General features: G+C 44.3%; 1 protein-coding gene and 1 pseudogene across 4 annotated transcripts in view; both read left to right on the top strand.

The window, feature by feature from the left end:
* GNA14 (G protein subunit alpha 14) overlaps positions 1 to 19,967 on the top strand; it is a 203,432-nt gene that overhangs the window by 169,885 nt on the left and 13,580 nt on the right. The window lies entirely within an intron of this gene.
* The window catches only part of LOC106506973 (small ribosomal subunit protein eS27-like pseudogene), a 36,059-nt pseudogene that overhangs the window by 2,512 nt on the left and 13,580 nt on the right, over positions 1 to 19,967 (top strand). The gene's annotated exons all lie outside the window — the stretch shown is intronic.

The following is a 19,967-nucleotide window of genomic DNA, read 5'->3' as shown; positions in this document are numbered from 1 at the left end:
CCATGCATTGTATGGTTCCATTTATATAAAATTTCCAGAATCCAGGCAAATCCATAAAGACAGAGAATATATTGTTGGTGGTCTCGTGCTGGGAAAGTGTGGAGGGAATAGATAGTGTGTATTCATTCCCTAGGGCTGTAACAAAAAGGCCACAAGCTGGGTGGCTCAAAAATATGAGAAGTGTATTCTCTCATAGTTCCAGAGGCTAGAGGTCCAAAATCAAGGTGTTGGTAGGGTTTTCTCCAAAGACTCTAGAAGAGAATCCTTCTTTGTCTTTTCCAGCTTCTGGAGGCCCCAGGTGTTCATTCCTTTGCTTGTGGCAGCATACCTTCAATTTCCGTCCCCATCATCCCTCTGTGTCTGTGTCTGGTTTCCCACAGCATTCTCCTCTCCGTGTATGTTGGTGTCCACATTTCCCTCGTCTTATAAGCATATTAGTCATATGCATTAGGGCCCACCCTAATGGCCTCATCTTAACTTGATTACATCTGCAGAGATCTTATAACCAAATAAGGTGACATTCACAGTTTAATTAACCAGGGGTTAATACTTCAACATATATTTTGGAGAGTTTTTGGGGGGGTGATAAAAGTGAGCTAAAATTGTTTATGATGGTGGTCTGACAACTCCTTGACTACGCAAAAAAACATTGAATTGCACCTTTTCAGTGGGTAAATCATGTGGTTTGTGAATTATGTCCGAATAAAGTTGGTTTATAGTAATAACAGATAAATAAAGACATTCCCATTTTAAAAAAAGGAAAACAAGGAGTTCCTGCTATGGCTCAGCGGTAACGAACCTGAATAATATCCATGAGGATGCAGGTTCCATCCCTGGCCTCACTCAGTGGCTTAAGGATACAGTGTTGCTGTGAGGTGTAGGTCGCAAACATGGCTCAGATCCTGTGTTGCTGTGATTGTGGATAGGCCAGCTCTGATTCGACCCCTAGCCTAGGAATTTCCATATGCCTCGGGTGCAGCCCTAAAAAAAAAAAAGACAAAAAAAAAAAACAAAAAACAAAAACAAAAAACCCACAATGGAATTCATGGATAGGTCTTCCTTAAAAGATACACCATTCTTTCAGGCAGAAAAGTAGGGACACCAGCCAGTAATTCAAATCCACACACACACACACACACACACAAACAGAGTTCCAGTAAAGATAATTATGTAGGTAATGATAAAAGACAATGTAATTATATATATTTTCTCTTTCTTGTTGCTGATATTAAAAGCAGTTCCTAGAAGAAAAGAATGCACACATGCACCTTCAGCTACATGAAGCCAGAACGACTCTAGTGTTTTTCCTGAGTTTCAGCTGTTCACTTGGACTGGCTTTGTCTGGCTTCCAAGATGCTCTCTGATCCTGAGATTTCCTAGCCTTGTTCAGGGCTCATGGAGAATTGGCCTGTTGAATTTGCCATTATTCAACCACCACCCCTTCTTAAATGGAAAACAAATAACAAATAATCATTTTGAGACATTTGTATTTGCCACTTTTTTTTTTTTGGTTGTAGAGTTGCACCTGTGACATATGGAAGTTCCCAGGCTAGGTCAAATCAGAGATGCAGCAGCCAGCCTATACCACAGCCACACCAGCTCTGAGCTGCACCTATGACCTACACCGCAGCTTGTGGCAATGCCAGATCCTTAACCCACTGAGCAAGGCCAGGGAGCAAACCCACATCCTTATAGACATGATGTTGGGTTCTTAACCCACGAGCCACAGTGGGAACTCCCTAGTTGCTTCTGCTACTGGTTAAGAAACTGTATATGTTAATTGCTAAAGAAAAAAACAGTTATCTAAAATCTAATCACACTTTCTCAAAGAAATATTTGACTGGAGTTAAAAACTAAAGGTTGAGGATAAAGGTCCATTTTCTCAGATTTAATCCCTTGGCCATGGTCCTGCCCTGTGCTGCACAGAGAGATTTTCTAAAGCAAAGGTCAGCATCGGTCTTGGAAATGACCAGCCTGCATATAGGGCAACATTTTTTTCTTTTTTAAATGACATCGACTGATCCCAGCCACTTTCATTAGCAGCCCTGGGTTTTTGGGGATCTTGAGTGAAGAATGACTGGCTTTGCCCAAATCGTGGCAGCTATTGTGGATGCACTGTTGCTGTGTCTGATTACAATGGGGAGCCATAGTGTCTTTTCTTATCCAGAGAACAAATGAGTCTCTGTATTGGTGTGAGAGTTCTATGATTCCCATGTTCTACTGCTACTTAAGATCTGAGGGAGGAGAGCCACTACAATACCGTATCCTGAAATGGCATGCTTTGTATTAGCAGCAGCAGATAAAGAGCTTGGTTTTCCGGAGTTCCCATAGTGGCTCAGTGGAAACGAATCTGACTAGCATTCATGAGGATGCAGGTTCGATCCCTGGCCTTGCTCAGTGAGTTAAGGATCTAGCTTTGCCATGAGCTGTGGTATAGGTCGCAGATGGAGCTTGGACCCCTCGTTGCTGTACCTGTGGCTGTGGCTAGCAGCAGTAGCTCTGATTTGACCCCTAGCCTGGGAACCTCCCTATGCCATGGGTGAGGCCCTAAAAAGACAAAAAAAAAAAAAAAAAAAAGAGTTTTGTTTTACTTCCAAACCAAAATTCTACTTCCTTATCCAGTGCTTCCAACTCCAAGCTGTTTAGTACCCTTGAGTTGTTGCCACGGGAGGGCTATGGGGTGGAGATGGGGCTGAAGTCACGATGGAGTCCCCTCAGGAGGGAGCTCAGGTAGCTTTCTCCCCCGTGACAGGAGCCCAGTGGGAGGCCCAAGGTAGCAGATCTGGTGGAGGAATTTGGTATTTGGGGATCTGTGGATGATGCCAGGGGCGGGGTGGGGGTTCTGCAGAAATAGTGAGCTCAGCCTTTCCTGACCAAAATTAGGGACCTCTAGACAGATTTCATCCAACTATTCAGGAGGGAGCAGATAGCAAGAGCCACAGGGCCTTCCGCTGCAGGAGAACCCTCTGTTCCCGGTGTTCCACTCACTAGCCCTGGCTGCGGGTGAGCTTGCAGAGAAAAGAAACTGCCCATCTATTATGAGGCACAGCGCCTGGTCGGCCTGGCTGAGCCCAGGCCCAGGGAAAGAGAGCTGGCAGTCACAATAGAGCTCTTGGCAGGGTCTGCTCCTTCTTGCAGCTCTGTGGGGGAATCTATTCTGTGCCTTCCCCCTGGCTCCTGGCAATCCGGCCTGCCGTCTCTGGGCTTGTAGAAACGTCAGGCCGGTCCCTGCCCCCATCTTCACATCGCCTTCTTCCCTGTGTCTGGGTGTGTCCTCTTCTGTCTCTAACAAGGACCTCTCATTGAATTTAGAGCCCACAGGAATCCAGTAGGATCTCATCTCTATTCTTTTTTTTTAGGGCCGCACCTGTGGCATATGGATGTTCTCGGGCTAGGGGTCAAATCGGAGTTATAGCTACTGGCCTACACCACAGCCACAGTGATGCAGGATCCAAGCCACATCTGCGACCTAAACCACAGCTCACAGCAGTGCCAGATCCTTAACCCGCTGAGTGAAGCCAGGGGTAGAACCCACATCCTCATGAATATTAGTTGGGTTTGTAACCCACTGAGCCATGATGGGAACTCCTTGATTCTTAATTATACCTGCACAGGCACCGTTTCCAAATCTGGTCACATTCTGAGGTGACATAAATTTGATGGGGACACTATTCACCTCACTCGACTTGGGGAGAGCTTTCTGACAGCTTTGTAGGGTAGGGAACCATAGGAGGGAAACCAAAGCAGAGAAGGAACTGAACTTCAGGAACTGGTCAAGGAGCACTCCTAGCACAGATGGGGGTGGGGGGGATATGCTCCATGGGGTGTCCCACGTGACTCATTGGTGGCCTCCTAGGACCACGCATGGCTTGGTGGGCAGGTCTTCTCACCCTGAGTCACCCCAAGGTAGGGAGTCAGGGCAGAGCATCGAAATGCCTGGCAGAAGGCAGCTGTGAGATGCCAGCAGGATAAAAAGGCACTTTGTAGGCCCCGTGGTTGTGAGAAAGCTTTGTACCTGTAGGTCAGGGGAGCTTGGGGTTGAATAAGGACACATTATTATGCTTGGCGACCGAGAAGCTGATTTGACATTTGGAAAAGAAAAAAAAATAAAATAAATAAAACAAATGAAAATTGTTGAGGGATCAGGCATTGCTGAGATTTCATAAAGAGCAAGAGAAATCATGGCCTAGCCTCCCCTGCAAGTTGGATTGGGGTTGGGGTGGGGAGGCTCAGGAGTTTGTGGGTGGAACCTTGGGGATGGGGCTGCTGAGAGTGGTGAAGTTTCCTCAGGCCTGAGACGGTGGGTGGGGCCACCAATGGGGGGCTGGGAGAGCACATGGGACACATTGTGGTGGGGAGGGGGGCGGGGAGAGCTCATGGGGCCCCGTGGAAGGAGTGAAGTTGTGGATTTGTGCACAGATGCAGGAAAGAGCTTGTGGAGGCAAAGAGAAGGTGAGACCAAATGTCACTGTGGCTGAAATCTGCAGGCGGGAGGGTTCCCAGGCACGGGAGGCTTGTGCTGAGCTCTGGGCCATGTCATAGTAAGACAACCCCTCTGTTCCTTACTTTGTCTTTTCTAAAACTGTGGTGAAACAGACAGCAGGAAATGCATCATTATCACCTTCTTTCATTTGGGGATAGTAGATACATTCACACTGTGTGGCTTGTCCCTCCCTATCCTGTGTGAGGGTGGAGGACAGTGGTGCATGTGTGGCACTTAATGTTGGAGACAGCAAAAGTCCCATGAGAAGGTGGCCTGGTGTCCTCGGTGAAGGGGAGAAAACGTTGATCCTCTGTGGCTTGTTTGTGCAGATAAATGGACTATCTAGAACCCGGGTGAGCAGGGCAGAGACATGATTCAGAAGCAAATGGGCACTGATTTCTGATTGCTCTCCTTGAGGAAGAAGCCTGGCTAATGCCAAATTTGCTTTGAAAGCCCGGGAAAAGGCCCTGAAATGGATCGACAGTCCCTGATACAGAAGCAGTCAGATTTCTTCAGTGTCTTTACTATGGTAAAATACTAGGGTAAATTGAAAAGATACTTTAGCCCAAGTTCTTCTCAAATACATGGGCATACTTAGACTTAAAGCGTATCAGCTGTGCATCTGAAACTCAAACGCTGTCCCCTATTTTTATTTGATAATCATATTCTGCGGAAACTTTGATATCTGGGCTACTTAAATCCAGAACTTAGGCAAACCGTACCCAGTTGTAGTGGGGTCAGAAACACCACAGGCTCACACACAGGTGGTCAGTCCTTCCCAGCCCCCCCCCCCAAATACTCCTCAGGCCACACAGAGTTCTGGGGAGACGTCTCTTCCCTCCTCGAAGCTGTCCACTTAGTTCTGGTTTTCATATACAGAGAGTGGGGAGTGGTTGAGAGAGGACAACATGGGTGAGCTGCTGCCCCCTAGAGGCAGCCACCCGCTCCATCGTCCTATTTGGAGAGAGCCCAGGACCTACGCTGCGAAGGTCAGGGGGCGCTAGAAGAGGCTCCACAGAGCAGAAGATTTCCCAAAGATGGGAAACCTGCGATGCCCTGCTCTCCTAACGCCACTCCCAGTCCGAAATGCCTGTGGGTTCTCACTGCAAAAGGAAAACAACAACCAAATATGCATCCAGGATTAAAACCACCATTTCGAAAGCACATCATTAAAGTAAGCTGTGACCCAAATATTTGTTGTGGTGTGTTTAAGAGTTTTTCAAGCTATTGAAAAGAACGGAAAAAGTGAATTACCAAAAAAAAAGAAAGAAAGAAAAAACAAAAACACCCCAGAGCAAGGAATGTTTTTGGATGACTCTCTGGGAAATGTGTGGCAATTTTTTTTTCAGGAGTATAATTTCCGTGGGAGGGAACACTATTGTAGAACTAGATGCAAAGCATCACCGGAGTGTGATTTTGAGAGTTTACAGGGTGGCTAGGTGGGGCAGAGTGTCTATAACCAAGAGAGATGTGCATTTGAAGTGAAAGGCACATCAGTTGGAAATGTGAGCGCCTGAAACAGCATGTTCAATTCACTGCAAAGAGTGGGACAACCTCATGCAGTTCCCTGGATTCATTGGGAACTGGTTGTCCTCTCAAGCACTTTTTTACACACAAGGGCCTTGCTTCTCAGCCACATGGAGCTGCCAGTTAGAGCATCAAGGGAGTAAGATGGACAGCTTGGACCACTGGACTCAGTCCTGTTACCACTCGTTTGCTTATAACTACTAGAAACAACTTAACCTCTCTTGTTACTTTTTATACACTTCAAAGGACATGCCAATAAAATTTGAATTTATAAGCACTGCCCTCCAAGTGGTTAATATTCTATTAGCCTTGAAAGTAGCAAGAGGGAGTTCCCTGGTGGTCTAGCACTTGTACTGCTGTAGCCCAGATTCAGTCCCTGGTCTGGGCACTGAGATCCCACATGAATCCACTGCACACCATGGCAAAAAAAGTAAATAAAGCAGCAAGGATGTGCCTTCCACTAAACTCTAACTCTCAAGCTCTTTCTCTCACTCTTGTTCACTAATCCTTCCTGTTAAAGAGTGAGAATTTCTGTGTCTTTAGCCAGTTATTATTAATTTCTTTATTTCCCCAATACATAATTTTTTTCTACTGTAGCGCAAGGTGACCCAGTTACACATACATGTATACATTCTTTTTTCTCACATTATCATGCTCCATCATAAGTGACTAGACATAGTTCCCAGTGCTGTACAGCAGGATCTCATTTCTAATCTATTCCAAAGGCAAGAGTCTGCATCTATTAACCCCAAGCTCCCAATTGCCTCCACCTCCCCCTTGGCAACCACAAGTCTATTCTCCAAGTCCATGATTTTCTTTTCTGTAGGTTCATTTGTGCCATATATTAGATTCCAGATGTAAGTGATATCGTATGGTATTTGTCTTTTTCTTTCTGACTTCACTCAGTATGAGAGTCTCTAGTTCCATCCATGTTGCTGCAAATGGCATTATTTTGTTCTTTTTTATGGCTGAGTAGTATTCCACTGTGTATATATACCAGCATCTTCCTAATCCAGTCATCTGTCAATGGGCATCTAGATTGTCAGTTGCTGTAACTTCAGGATGCGGTGTATAAAGCACTACAGCGAGTTTTCTATGTCAGCAGATGCAATCAGAGAAGCTGTCACTAGGTGGTGCCCTGAGTCATAATGGAATGAACCACATGGGCAGACTCTCCCTACTCTATTTATGAGCCTTGTTAAGCCTGTAGACTAATTAGTGAAGCTTACTTTTTCTATAAACTCACATTGATATTGATATGTATATACACCACCACTAACAGTCTACCTGATTTCATTTTATTTTATTTTTATTGTATAGATGATATCCTTTAGAATAAGGGTTAAGTGGACAGGGACCACTGGTGGCCTTCAGAATGTACGTTTCTAACTCCATTTTTCCATATTCTTTGTTAAAAAGAACACATTTTGTTCCTCAGCTGCATGTAAATACCTGAAAGTCTTCTAATGGAAACAGTCATGCTGGAGGCTTGGTGTAAAATGCTGTCTTGTGCTTGCTTGCAATTCACTATAGAAGAATCTTACTTATTTCCAAGCCCTTCTTTGATCTCTAGAGCCCCTTTTCCTCCTTTCTTTTATGAAGGACTTGGTTTTTGAATTCCCTGTTTGAAAAAAAACCTTCAGTTTAGATTGGAGAAGAGCAGTTGGCAGGCAAGGGGTGCAGGAAATAATTCTCCAGGCTTTCCCAGTGTTTCCGGTAATTTCTGTCTAGTCTAGAGGGTTTCACAGGTAACCACTATCCCCTTCTTTCCTCCCTTTAAAATGTAAATGTTGTAAATCAGTTGAAGACAGTGATTCCCTGCATAGACTTTGGGGTCTGGAACCCTGGGCTCGAATGGCTGTTCTGCCATTACTATCTCTTCTCCACGCAAAGCATTGGTTTCCTAACATATGAAACTGGGATATTCAAAGTATCTAATTTCATAGGTTTGTTGTAATGATCAAGAGAGATAGTGCTTATGCAAGGTGGCCACATAATGATGGTTCGGTTTATACTAGCTGTTTTTATTTTGTTAGTTTGCTTGTATTTATGCCCTATTTCCTTTCACAACACATTGGAAGCTACTTATATGAATATATACCTTAAAAAAAACTCAGTGCCGATAAAAGTTTGAATTAATATAAAAGAGTGAAGCTGGAAGAAAAATAGAACACAGGTGTTATAGGACATGAGTATTCATCAACTTCTACTGAGTTACTTATATTTGTTTCTGAGTTTCCCAGTAGCTAAAGTGAAATGAGAATGAGGTTTACATACATGATTCCTAAGCAAAACCTACCACTCCTTCAAAGCAAAACTGCCTGTGCAACTGAGAGTGGACATTGGACCTTGAAGAAGTAACCGCTGGGAATTAGCAGAAACTGTGGAAGAGTTTGACTTTCACAAGCCATGAGATTGGCTGGGGTCTCAGCCAGTGAGATCTTAGGAGAAAATGGGGCCCCTGCTGCCACGTCAGCTACATGAGTTTGGCAAATCGTGTGTGGCAAACCCTCTCTTCGAAAACTTGTCATAAAATGAGCCTATTAAAGGTTCTGTGTTCTGTCTGGGCATCTCTACTCCATGTTGTTCTTTTTCTCTTTCTTTTTTAAGCTTTTGGGTTTTGTTTTGTTTTGTTTTCCTTTGCCTTTCCGTGGCATATGGAGGTTCCCAGGCTAGGGGTCTAATTGGAGCTGTAGGTGCCGACCTATGCCACAACCCCAGCAATGCCAGATCCGAGCTGCATCTGCAACCTACACCACAGCTCATAGCAACACTGGATCCTTAACCCTCTTGAGCAAGGCCAGGGATCAAACCCACAACCTCGTTAACCACTGAGCAGAGACGGGAACTCCTCTACTCCATGTTGTTCTATTTGTTGTGGCTCTGTTTGTTGCTGCAGTCTTTTCACTGCTGATGTCCAGTAAGTTGTCGCTAAATGCTACATTTGTAGATGGGGGTCCTGCTGTAGTTTTGGGGATTTTCTTCTATCATGCATATGTGCATTCTAATGTTTGATGTTCTAGTGAAACATTCCAGTAATTGAATGTTTAAGAATTGGGTGTGCCCTGTTACACAATTTCATGAATTGTATCCTGTTAATACACATGGCTCCTTGATTTAATATATTCTATCAATATTGACTAAACGTGAGGATTTTCATGCAACATTCATTTATTCATTTCCACAATACGGATGTGTCAGCCACTTCTCTAAGCACTTGGACTAGATCAGTGAGAAAAAGACACCAAGATGCCTGCCCCCTTGGGGGTGCATCTGACACACCACACACACATACTCAACTTCTGAGAAGTCCTGTAGCTTAAAAAAAGTCACTGTTTCAGACCTTGTCCTAAACTTACTTGAACAAGGAACTTTTTTTTTCAGTGTATTTATAATATTTTGTAGAGTCATGTTCTAGATAATATAGCCCTCTGGGAAATGCAGACAAAGGCATAGCTGCATTATGTGCAGTCCAGAAAAAATGTATATATATATCACTTGTGTCAACATTTGGTAAGAATCAGACAGCAGAGATATTACTGATAGATTCTCCACCAGAGTCTGGAATGCAGATATTCTTTGTTGCTGCTTAAAGGAGCTTCCAGTTCCCTTTGTGGCTCAGTGGTAATGAGCCCGACTGGTATGCACAAGGATGTGGGTTCGATCCCTAGCCTCGCTCAGTGGATTAAGGATCTGGCCTTGTTGTGAGCTGTGGTGTAGGTACAGATGTGGCTTGGATTCTATATTGCTGTGGCTGTGGCACAGGCTAGAGGCTACAGCTTCAATTCGACCCCCAGCCTGGGAACTTCCATATGCCACGGGTTCAGCCCTAAAAACAAATACAATAAAGGCACATCCATGTGCTTCCCATGCCTTTCGAGCAGGTGACTTCGGCAAATACTGAGGCCTCATCTGAGACTCTTACTTGATTAGCTGTTGATCCCTCACCTCCTGACAGGACAGGGATATTTCTAAGGGCTTCTGGACCAAACCGTATTGTGATCAGTTGTGCACTAGTTTTTGTCTCTTACTGGACTGTGACTCTCTTGAGTCAGGCTCTGTTGACTATACCTGCCTCCCGAAGGACCCGCATAACACCCAGTATTAGGAAGCTCACTATCTGTTCTACTGACCTTAGGAGACCATATCCAGTTCTTTTTTTTTTTTTTTTTTTTTGTCTTTTTGTCTTTTCTAGAGCTGCTCCCACGGCATATGGAGGTTCCCAGGCTAGGGGTGTAATTGGAGCTGTAGCCGTCAGCCTACACCACAGCCACAGCAATGCGGGATCCGAGTCACGTCTGCAACCTACACCACAGCTCATGGCAATGCTGGATCCTTAACCCACTGAACAAGGCCAGGGATTTTACCCACAACCTTATGGTTCCTAGTCGGATTCATTAACCACTGAGCCATGACGGGAACTCCAACGTCCAGTTCTTTACACAGATATCTGGTATCCACCACCTGGGTGTGCTCAGCTGATTTCTTAGGAGTTTTTAGCAGGTAGTATGTGGAATGTGGTTAAATGTCTATTTAACTGTGAGATGCTTATGGATAGAGGCACTTTGCTTGGATCCCAACAGGTTTCCTTACTCACCCAATCACTGCAAAGAAACTCATGTCCTTGATTTAATATATTCTATCAATATTGACTAAACGTGAGGATTTTCATGTGTGGAAGGGTGGCCAAGTGGCCTAATGCTGGCACGGTCCATATGAGATGGAATAAGCTGATATCCAGAGCTCCCAGGATTACTGATGAGTGTGTGGTGAGAGAGGGAAAGTGGTGTGAGGTTCCTTTCAGAGGCACCTACCTGTGATACTGCATTCTGGTTATTTTAAGAATAGGGAAGACACAGGAGAGGGGTGGACTGACATCTGGGTTGTGCTGATGACTTTTAGGGCCAACTCAGAAGAGCCTTGACCCTGATCCGAGGAGCATAAACAGCCCCTCATCCTTTGTGGTTCTGTGATTTTGTGTTCCTAGTTCCTTAATGGTGCCAATCCTTTATGTCCTCAACTACGTTTAAATTACTCATCCTTAGAAATTATAACAACTGCTTTTGGCCTCTCAGGAAAGAGTGATTATAGTGGGTGTGTTTTCCTTTATACTTTGAAAGAAGGACATCCACAAGACTCAAAGCTTAGAAAGTCTAATAATGGAAGAATACATTCCATTCTTTTTTTCTTTCCTTTTCTTTTTTTTTTTTTTTTTTTGGCCATACCCACGGCTTGTGGAAGTTCCCAGGCCAGGGAATAAAGCCACACCAAAGCAGTGATCCAAGCCACTGCAGTGATAACACTGGATCCTTAACCTGCTGTGCCACCAGGGGACTCCAAGAATATATCCCTTAGCACCATGGAATGTTAATATTGAAAGGTCTCCCTCCACCCACTTCATGTCATTTTTACCAATGAGGAAACAGGCCCCAGGGTTGGATAAATTGATCCTATTAAGCTCCTAATTGGAGGATGAGCTGGAATTAGATCCTGAGTCCCTTCATGCCTGAAAGAAGCTTCTCTAACACATGTTTTCTCCTCCCAGCCCCCTTGTCCTTAGGAACATGTGAGGGCACTTTGGCCCTGTGCTGGCAGCTCACTTTAAACAATGAGATCACTCACAAAAAGCATAAAAATACAGGAATTCGCTGGTGGTGCAGTGGGTTAAGGATCTGGTGGTGTCACTGCTGTAACTCAGATCCCTGCTGTGGTGCACGTTTGATCCCTGGCCTGGGAATATCCACATGTTGCGAGTACATGACACTAAGTAGACTGTGCAAAGGGCACTTGATGACTATGCAAGAGCTGAACCCAAAGGCAGGGTCTGAGTTCCACCTCAGCTGGAATCACGGGCATCAAGTGAGTCAGAATTCTGCTGTGTGCACATCTCTGAATGGCTGTGGAAGTGCCAGGAGTTCTTGATTCGGTAGTTAGACACATTTTAGTGAGCAGGTGAATTCGCAAATACAGATCTGTGATTAATGAGGACCCATGTACGTCTTCCTGGTTTTGAGGTGGGTGTGTTCCAGGCTAAGCTTAGGAAGGCGTGGGGAAAAGGGTGAGGGCCAAGCCACAATTGCTTCTGTCTACAAGGAGTTTGCTGGGCTCTGAGTACATTATGTTTTGCTGGGCTGATTGAAAGCCCATGACAGGAACGTTGAGAGACCAGAAGAGCCCCCACCCCTTGCCATGGTGTAGCCCATCTTGTAAATCAAGACTCAAGACCAGTGAGCATGAAGAATCGTGGGTGGAGACAGGGAAGTCTGACTAGCTGGGAACCAGAATTCCCAAGTCCCAGCATCCTGCTGTTCCTGGACAGATGCCCTGGTGATGTGGAGGGGCACGGGCATGGAGTACCAATGTCCCTCTGCCCAGCTCCAGCTCCCAGCCCATCCTGGACCACTTAATCCCACTGATTTTCCATGTTCTCTGCTCTTTCCAGTGTTTGTGTGGGGGGTGGCGGTGGTTCTGGATCACTGTGGGACATACAGATGGAATTTCTAAAATGATGTCTGGGAATAACATGGCCTTTGTTTTATTTTATTTTATTTTATTTTATTTTATTTTTGCTGTTTAGGGCCACACCCGAGGCATATGGAAGTTCCCAGGCTAGGGGTCAAATGAGAGCTGCAGCCACTGGCCTACACCACAGCCACAGCATTGTGGGATCCGAACCATGTCTTTGATCTACAGCACAGCTCATGGCAATGCTGGATCCTTAATCCACTGAGCAAGGCCAGGGATTGAACCCACATCATCATGGTTACTAGCCGGATTCATTTCCGCTGTACCATGACAAGAACTCTGGCCTGAGATGGCCTTTAAAGAGAGAGCTGTCCACATCTAGTGCCTAGTCCATGTCAGGGGAAGAATTTCATTTTCTGATATTTATGCTTCAGCTCAGCCTTGGATGTACCTGCCTGGCTGGTGTTACTGAACCAGCTCATGAATCTAGCATTTCCTTCCCTTTGCCTTTGATTGAATAGGAAACTTGTTTTATAGAAGTAGGAAGGAGAATTTTTTTTTTCAGTTTTCTTAAAGAGGCCTCCCCCTACTCTGATGACTTCTCTTGATTGTCACTACTGCCCCTGGGGAGAATATAGGGACCGTCCACCTCCTCTAGGGCCAGCCCACTTGTCTCGGATTTCAGGGTCTCTAGAAATGACTGGTTTAGGTCCCAGGCTGGTTGACATGGTGTAGACTTTATAAAAACAAAGAATCTAATGTTATACCTTGGGGTAAATAAGGACATAATAAAATGGACTGCTTAAGGAAGTCATGAAAGACAAAACAGAAATTGGAAGCATTCTCTAATTTTGTGAAAAGGAGTCTGAATCAGAAACAATTCCAGCTTTTCCCACTGGATGGCGCTTTGGTTAAATTTTACACTATGCTTCAAGTCTCAGGGCAAGTTCGCAAACCAAATTACTTCCAGGCATTGCCAATGGAAAATTCTGAAGAGTTGGGGAAATTTATTTAAGTGGAATCCCCTTGCTTTTTACACTAATTAAATGTTTTTTTGAGGCTTCTTCTTCCATGTCCTGTAAGCTTGTTACCATCGTTTCCATAAAGACAGGAAATGAGTGTAGAGACTAAATTTTCTCATAGTTGTAAACTCATACCTACCCTTGGGCCTGGCAAAGAGTGGGTGCTTCATAGTTACGTGGCCACTGAATTGATGAAGGAGGGAGTGAAGATTAGACATTATCTGTCCACACGGGGGCTAGCAAATATTTTCTGTAGAGTCAGTGAGTAAGTATTTGGCTTTGTGGACCATACGGGCTCTGTTTCAGCAACTTGATTTTGCCTTTGTAGCTGTGACATCAGCCTGACAGTGTGACAGAGCATGACTGTCCCAATAGAACTTAATTGACAATAACAGTCAGGGAGCTGGCCCTGGCTGTCGTTTTACCTGGGTCAATTCAAAAGCATACCTGGCACCATGCAAACCTTGGTGATCACTGTGGCAAAGAGAAGTGACCTGGGATCTGTGAGCGGCAAAGACAATGCTGTTTGTTGACCAGATCCTGTGTCACCTCCCACCTGAACATAGAAGGGCCACGTTTCCCAGCCTCCTTTGCAATCAGGCGGCGCCTTGTGATGAGATATAGCCCATGAACTGTGTGTCCATGAGTGACGTCCACCAGGTTCAGACCTGGCCCATAAAATGTCCTGCCTACAGTTCTACATCCTCTTCCCTCACCTGTCTATGGGGTGCAAATGATCCAGTGCAGAGCTCACCCACCCCTAGCTCTGCTTCTCTGGTCTCTTCTCTTTCTGTCCTTCTTCCTTTCTCTGTAAATCCTGGCTGTCCCACATAAGGGCTGTGGCCACAGTCATTCCTGGCTTTTTGTTGGGGGGACCTGGGTGTGTTCTGGTATAGACCTAGCAGATTCTGCTGAGGCACAGGCACAAAATAGACAGGAGTTCCTCCTGCTAATTTGAACTGTCTCTCCTAACCCAGTTGTTTCTTTTCTTTTCTTTCTTTCTTTTTTGTCTATTTTTTTTAGGGCCACACCTGCGGCATATGGAGGTTCCCAGGCTAGGGGTCTAAATGGAGGTATATATAGCTGCTGGCCTACCCCACAGCTCACAGCAATGCCGGATTCTTAGCCCACTGATTGAGGCCAGGGATTGAATCTGCAATCTCATGGTTCCTAGTTGGATTTGTTTCCGCTGCGCCACGACGGGAACTCCATAACCCAGTTTTGATGTGCTAAAAAATCTAAAAGAACTCTCAACTACAGGAGAGAAGGGGAGGACGAAGATGGTGAAAGGGACAGAAAATCCCTTCTTGCTACATAACATGACATGTTATGTGACTTCTGGTCACATGCAGTTAAACTAGCTCCAAACGATTTTCCTGTGAGGCAGCTTCTATTGGCCAAATATATGCATTTCTTTTGAGGGGATGCAGGGGTGGTGGTGGTGCTTACCAAGTGCTCTTGGTAAATTATACCTTGAATATATTCAGCTACCCTGGGCCCTGAGGGGGTTCAGGAGCTTTTTAAAAGCCTTTCAGAAAAGGGGTGTTGTGTGAGATGAAATGAAGGACTGTCCTGGTCCCTGCACTTTCACAGTGCTGCCTTTAACAAGCGCAGTCAGGAATCCACATTCATGAATGTAGAAAGGGCGGACACAGCCCTTCTCCTTATAAACATCAGGCCACCTCTGATAGGAACTCTTAGCCTAGCCACTCACTCATCCCCAGTTGAAATGTCTCCCTTTCTTTGATCTCTTGCATTTGTGTGTGGGTCTGATGTAGTTCCCGCCAAAAGGCACAGATGTAATTATGGAATCCTGAAGGGCAGGCCACAGTCCTCTTCACACTCCCAGAGGCAGCCCTGGATCTAGCGTGGAGCAGGCATGTGTTGCTGTGCACTGAATGGTAACCAAGTCTGTCTGCCAGTATTCAGCTGAGTCGGGGATATATAGGTCACCCTATCCAAGGACTAAGCTCTCACCACCACCAAGACTTGAGGTTAGGGAATTTTGCCCCTAAATAGAGTGGAATGGACCGAAGTGGAAGGTTCCTACTTTGATAGAGTAAAAAATAGAGGTTCAAGCCCTCTTATGGTTTGATGATGAATTCAGAGTCACTCAGAGCAATGTGGAATAATTGATTTGTCATAGGGATTGCATGCTTTGTAGCTGTTGGAGTAGTGAAGAAGGCGTTGGAAGGCTGTTGCCTCTCTGTATCTGGTGGTTGGTGAGCAGGGCTGGCAATCTGGGAGCTGGATCTTAAATAGAGCAAATATAAACTGGAATCTCCAAAGCCAAACCAGAACCCATGAAGGCAAATGGATGAGACAGAGTGGAACCTGCATCTGCCTCTCACATCTCTGTGTAAATAGTGCATGTGACTTGCAGCGGAAGCTGGCACCTTTGCTGTGGGCCTGCACATACTCCGCCCCAGGATGAGGAGGAGCTGGGGTGCTGAGGGCCCAGCTGCTGCCACACTCTGGTGAGGCTGACCAAAAGACCAGTGCGCGCGCGCGCGCACGCGCGCGCGTGTGTGTGTGTGTGTGTGTGTGTGTGTGTGTGAGAGAGAGAGTGAGAGAGAGAGAGAGAGAGAGAGAGAGAGAGAGAGAAAGAGACCCTCAGAGCACAGCCACCACTGTTTCTCCTCTGACTCCCAAATCTCTTTGAAATCACTCTCGTAGCCAATTCTAACTCAGAATCACACAGGGAAGGGAATGCTGGGAAATATCCTTACAGATTCCCAAGTTGACACAGTGTAAGGTCCAAGACTCGCTCTCTCAGCTGCATTGTTAAAACTCATTGTAGCTGCGGATGTTGTGCCAAAGTAATTTATGGCAGGACTCTTTGGAGCCTTTTAAGTTAAACTCACTGAAACTCTGACCGACAGGAAAAGATAAAGTAACTTGGTGTTTCATGCCAACACTTTGTGGCCAGTGAATTCTGTTATTTTTGTTGGAGAAAAGATAAGGAAAAGAGGAGGACGAAGATTGGAATAGAAATAAAGATTTCTTTTGAATCTTGAATTGGGTTAGAAAAGCTTTCTTCTCATTCTGAGTGTGGTGGGAGATTGCCTTTCTACACAGGGGAATCTAGGTAGCTTTAGACCAGTGGTTAACTATTCAAATGCCTGCACAACGAGAGTGGGGTGGGCTGGTGGCAACAGCGGCCAATGGAAAGTGTGTTCCTGCTGGAGTGAAGGGTTGCTAAAGAAGTTGGAATTGATCAAAAGAAGGTGGAAAACCATTTTTTTTAAATGTGAAATCTCAAATAAATGGTCATTTTTGGTGAATATTCTAGATATGCTTCTACAGTTGTTTTGAATATCTAAGGCTCTACGTGGGTCCCCACAGTCAGATTTGCTAATTGTGGTGTTTGAACTGTATATATCTTTTTACTGAATTTTTTGTTTATTGAATTTTTTATGAGAGATGTTTCATTTTTGGGTAAGATGAAGATTTGTCTGTTTCACTATTGAGATCCAAGAGATTTTGTTCTTATATATTTTAAGTCTATGTTCTTATCTGCATAGAACTTTAGAACTGTTTGGTCTTTCTGAACCTTTCTGTCATTTGAAATATCCCTCTCTAGGCCGGCAGCTGTAGCTGATTCAGCTTGGGAACTTCAAAAAAAAAAAAAAAAAAAAAAAGAATAGTGCTGAAATATCCCTATCTCCAGTTATACTTTTGACCTTAAAGCCTACTCCCCCCCGCCCAGCTTTATTGAGATATACTTGACAAATAAACTTTAAAGTCTGTTTTTATGATAATGGATCCCTCCTTCCTTCAGGTTGGTGCTTGCATGGTATATATCTTTAGCATTGTTTTACTTGTCATGTCTTTTTGGAGTTGCATTATTTTGTTATGTTTGGTTATTTTTGTGTGTGTGCTGGACACACACACAAAAATAATTGGAGGGTGAAGATGTTATCTTCCAAATTTCAAAGAGAAATTTCCTTTTCTTCTGCCTAATGTCTGAGGATACCCAGTTTCTGACACTGTGCTGATTTCAAGCTGAGTTGGAACTCTCTGCAGGTACGGGTGGATCCCAACCTGGAGCCAGAGGGCTTCTTAGGGCTCTTTGCTCTTGTTAACCCTTCAATCCCTGTCACCCTAGTCCTGTAATGTTGAAGAAGAAGATGATCGACCTCACACCTGCTCCTTCTAGAACAAGCAGAGCCCCAGGGAGAAAGGTTTTCCAAATGCCAGTCCAAGTCCTTGGATGCCATTCTCTCCTATACGCTGGCCCAGCACATACTTACTAGTTCATTAATTTCCCGATTTTTTGAGCATATTTTTGAAAATATTTTGTCCACCATTTTTAGCTGTCCTTAAGGGAAGAGTTGATCCAAATTCCCTAGTCTTCCTTTACCTCAAGAAGTTCCTCTTTTGTTTCTTATAGAAAAAATTCCTTTATCTAGTTTAGTTGACTGGCATTTCTTTATAATGCTTTTTTTTTGGAGATGCTTTCAAAGCTGATTGTTATGATACACAGAAATTTTACTCCCTAGTTTTTGTCCAGTAGAATATGTAATGTAGTCTCAGATGTTAATGTAGATGTTAAAACAAGGAGAGGTGGGAGTTCCTGTTTTGGCACACTGGAAAAGAATCTGATTAGTATCCATGAGGATGTGGGTTAAATCCCTGGCCTCACTCAGTGGGTTGGAGATCTGGCATTGTGGTGAGCTCTGGTGTAAGTTGCAGACACAGCTCAGATCCTGCATTGCTGTGGCTGTGATGTAGGCTGGCAGCTGAAGCTCTGATTTGACCCCTAGCCTAGGAACTTCCATATGTCGTGAGTATGGACCTAAAAGGCAAAAAATAAAAAATAAAAAATAAGTAAAACAAGGAGGGGTGATTTATGAAAGTCAGAAATACTAAGTTACAGGGAACTTTCCTTTTTCATTGTATGTTTTATTTAAATCTTATTTGTTTTTACAAAGCTTATGGAGTTATAGGTACCGCATATGACAGTAGATAGACACTTAAAACGTTATGAAATTAGGCTCTTATTATCTAGAATATGTTCATAAATATAGATCTTGTTTTTCTTTTTTTTTCTTTTTCATAAATATAGATCTTAATGAAAATGCTGAAGTATCTGATGAAAGAAAAGGAACTCTGGCTTCCTGACAGTCTCCTCTAGTCAGTGAGAGCTGTGCTGGGTGGTTAATGGTACAGGGGAGCCCCTGCGAGGACCTGGTAGAAAACGGGGATGCTTGCTGGGCCCTGGATTCCAGCCAGAGGGGCTTTTTGGGCCCGAGTGGGACTGTCCCCCCCGGGCAGTCAGGGATCCATGTGTGAAGCCAGCAAGGGGCCACTTCGTACACAGTTCCTGTCACTGTCACCCTGGGAATTTCTGAGCGAAACACACACTGTAGGACATCTGTCTTCCATGTTCTTCCTCCAGTGCAGTGAAAATGGTGGTATTGTTTGAGAAAGGAAAAGAGGAAAAGCCAGATATGAGCTCAGCATTTGAGCAACTAGTCATGTTCCTTTATCTCCTGAATGTGCTCTGATAACATTTCCTCCTTTGTGATTTTTCAAAGAAGTGAATGTTAGACAATTTCAATTCGATATGCTTTTCTAGCCTAGGACTCTCTCATGAACTACAGATACATTTCTATTCATCTGCTTCCTAGATTTCCCCACTCAGATACCAGCTACCTCAGGCTCAGCCTGTCCCCTGTCCACATCACAATGTTTTCCTAAATCTGATCTTCTCAGAATATTTCTTCCCTCTTTCTAGGAGATGAAAAAGCCCAACTACATGACACAAAACTTCCCCCTTTACAGAAGGGCCCCTGCTCTTAGACCATGTACACCATGGAGGTGGTTTGAACATGACCATAAAAATGCTCACACTCTATGTATGAGACAATTTAACCAAGTCAGACAGAAACATACATGAACCCCTACTTTTTTAACACACACTGTTAATGTGCAAAAGTCATTCATCTTATATTTCAATAAAATTTATTTAAAATACAGGTCATTCTTCTCTACCCTTATCCCCAGAACATTCTCTGGGGGCTTGGCTATACCACTCTCTCCACCAACTATTCTCTTGATGTGACTAAAGACACTTCTCTGTCAGGCCTTTTTTTTTTTTTTTTTTTTTGTCTTTTAAAGCCAAACAGTCTTTTAATTAAATTGAATATTCATTTCTTATTTTTCATTTTTAAATTATAGTTGATTTATAATGTTGGGTCAATTTCTGCTGTACAGAAGTGCTATACACACACACTTTTTTTTTTTTTCTTTTTACAGCTATTCCTGCGGCATATGGAAGTCCCCAGGCTAGGGGTCGAATCAGAGCTGCAGCTGCTGGCCTACACCACAGCCAGAGCAATGCCAGGTTTGAACTGCATCTGTAATCTATGCCACAACTTGTGGCAATGCTGGATCCTTAACCCACTGAGCGAGGCCAGGGATTGGAGTGCATCCTCATGGAGACTATATTGGGTTCTTAACCCACT

Source organism: Sus scrofa, chromosome 1 (assembly GCF_054392235.1).
Source record: "Sus scrofa isolate SSC_HxYL_T2T_F1_AM1 chromosome 1, Sscrofa_HxYL_maternal_Yorkshire_Landrace_v2.0, whole genome shotgun sequence".
Lineage (NCBI taxonomy): Eukaryota > Metazoa > Chordata > Mammalia > Artiodactyla > Suidae > Sus > Sus scrofa.
Note: the sequence above shows the minus strand (reverse complement) of the source record. Positions and strands in the feature narration are given on the sequence as shown.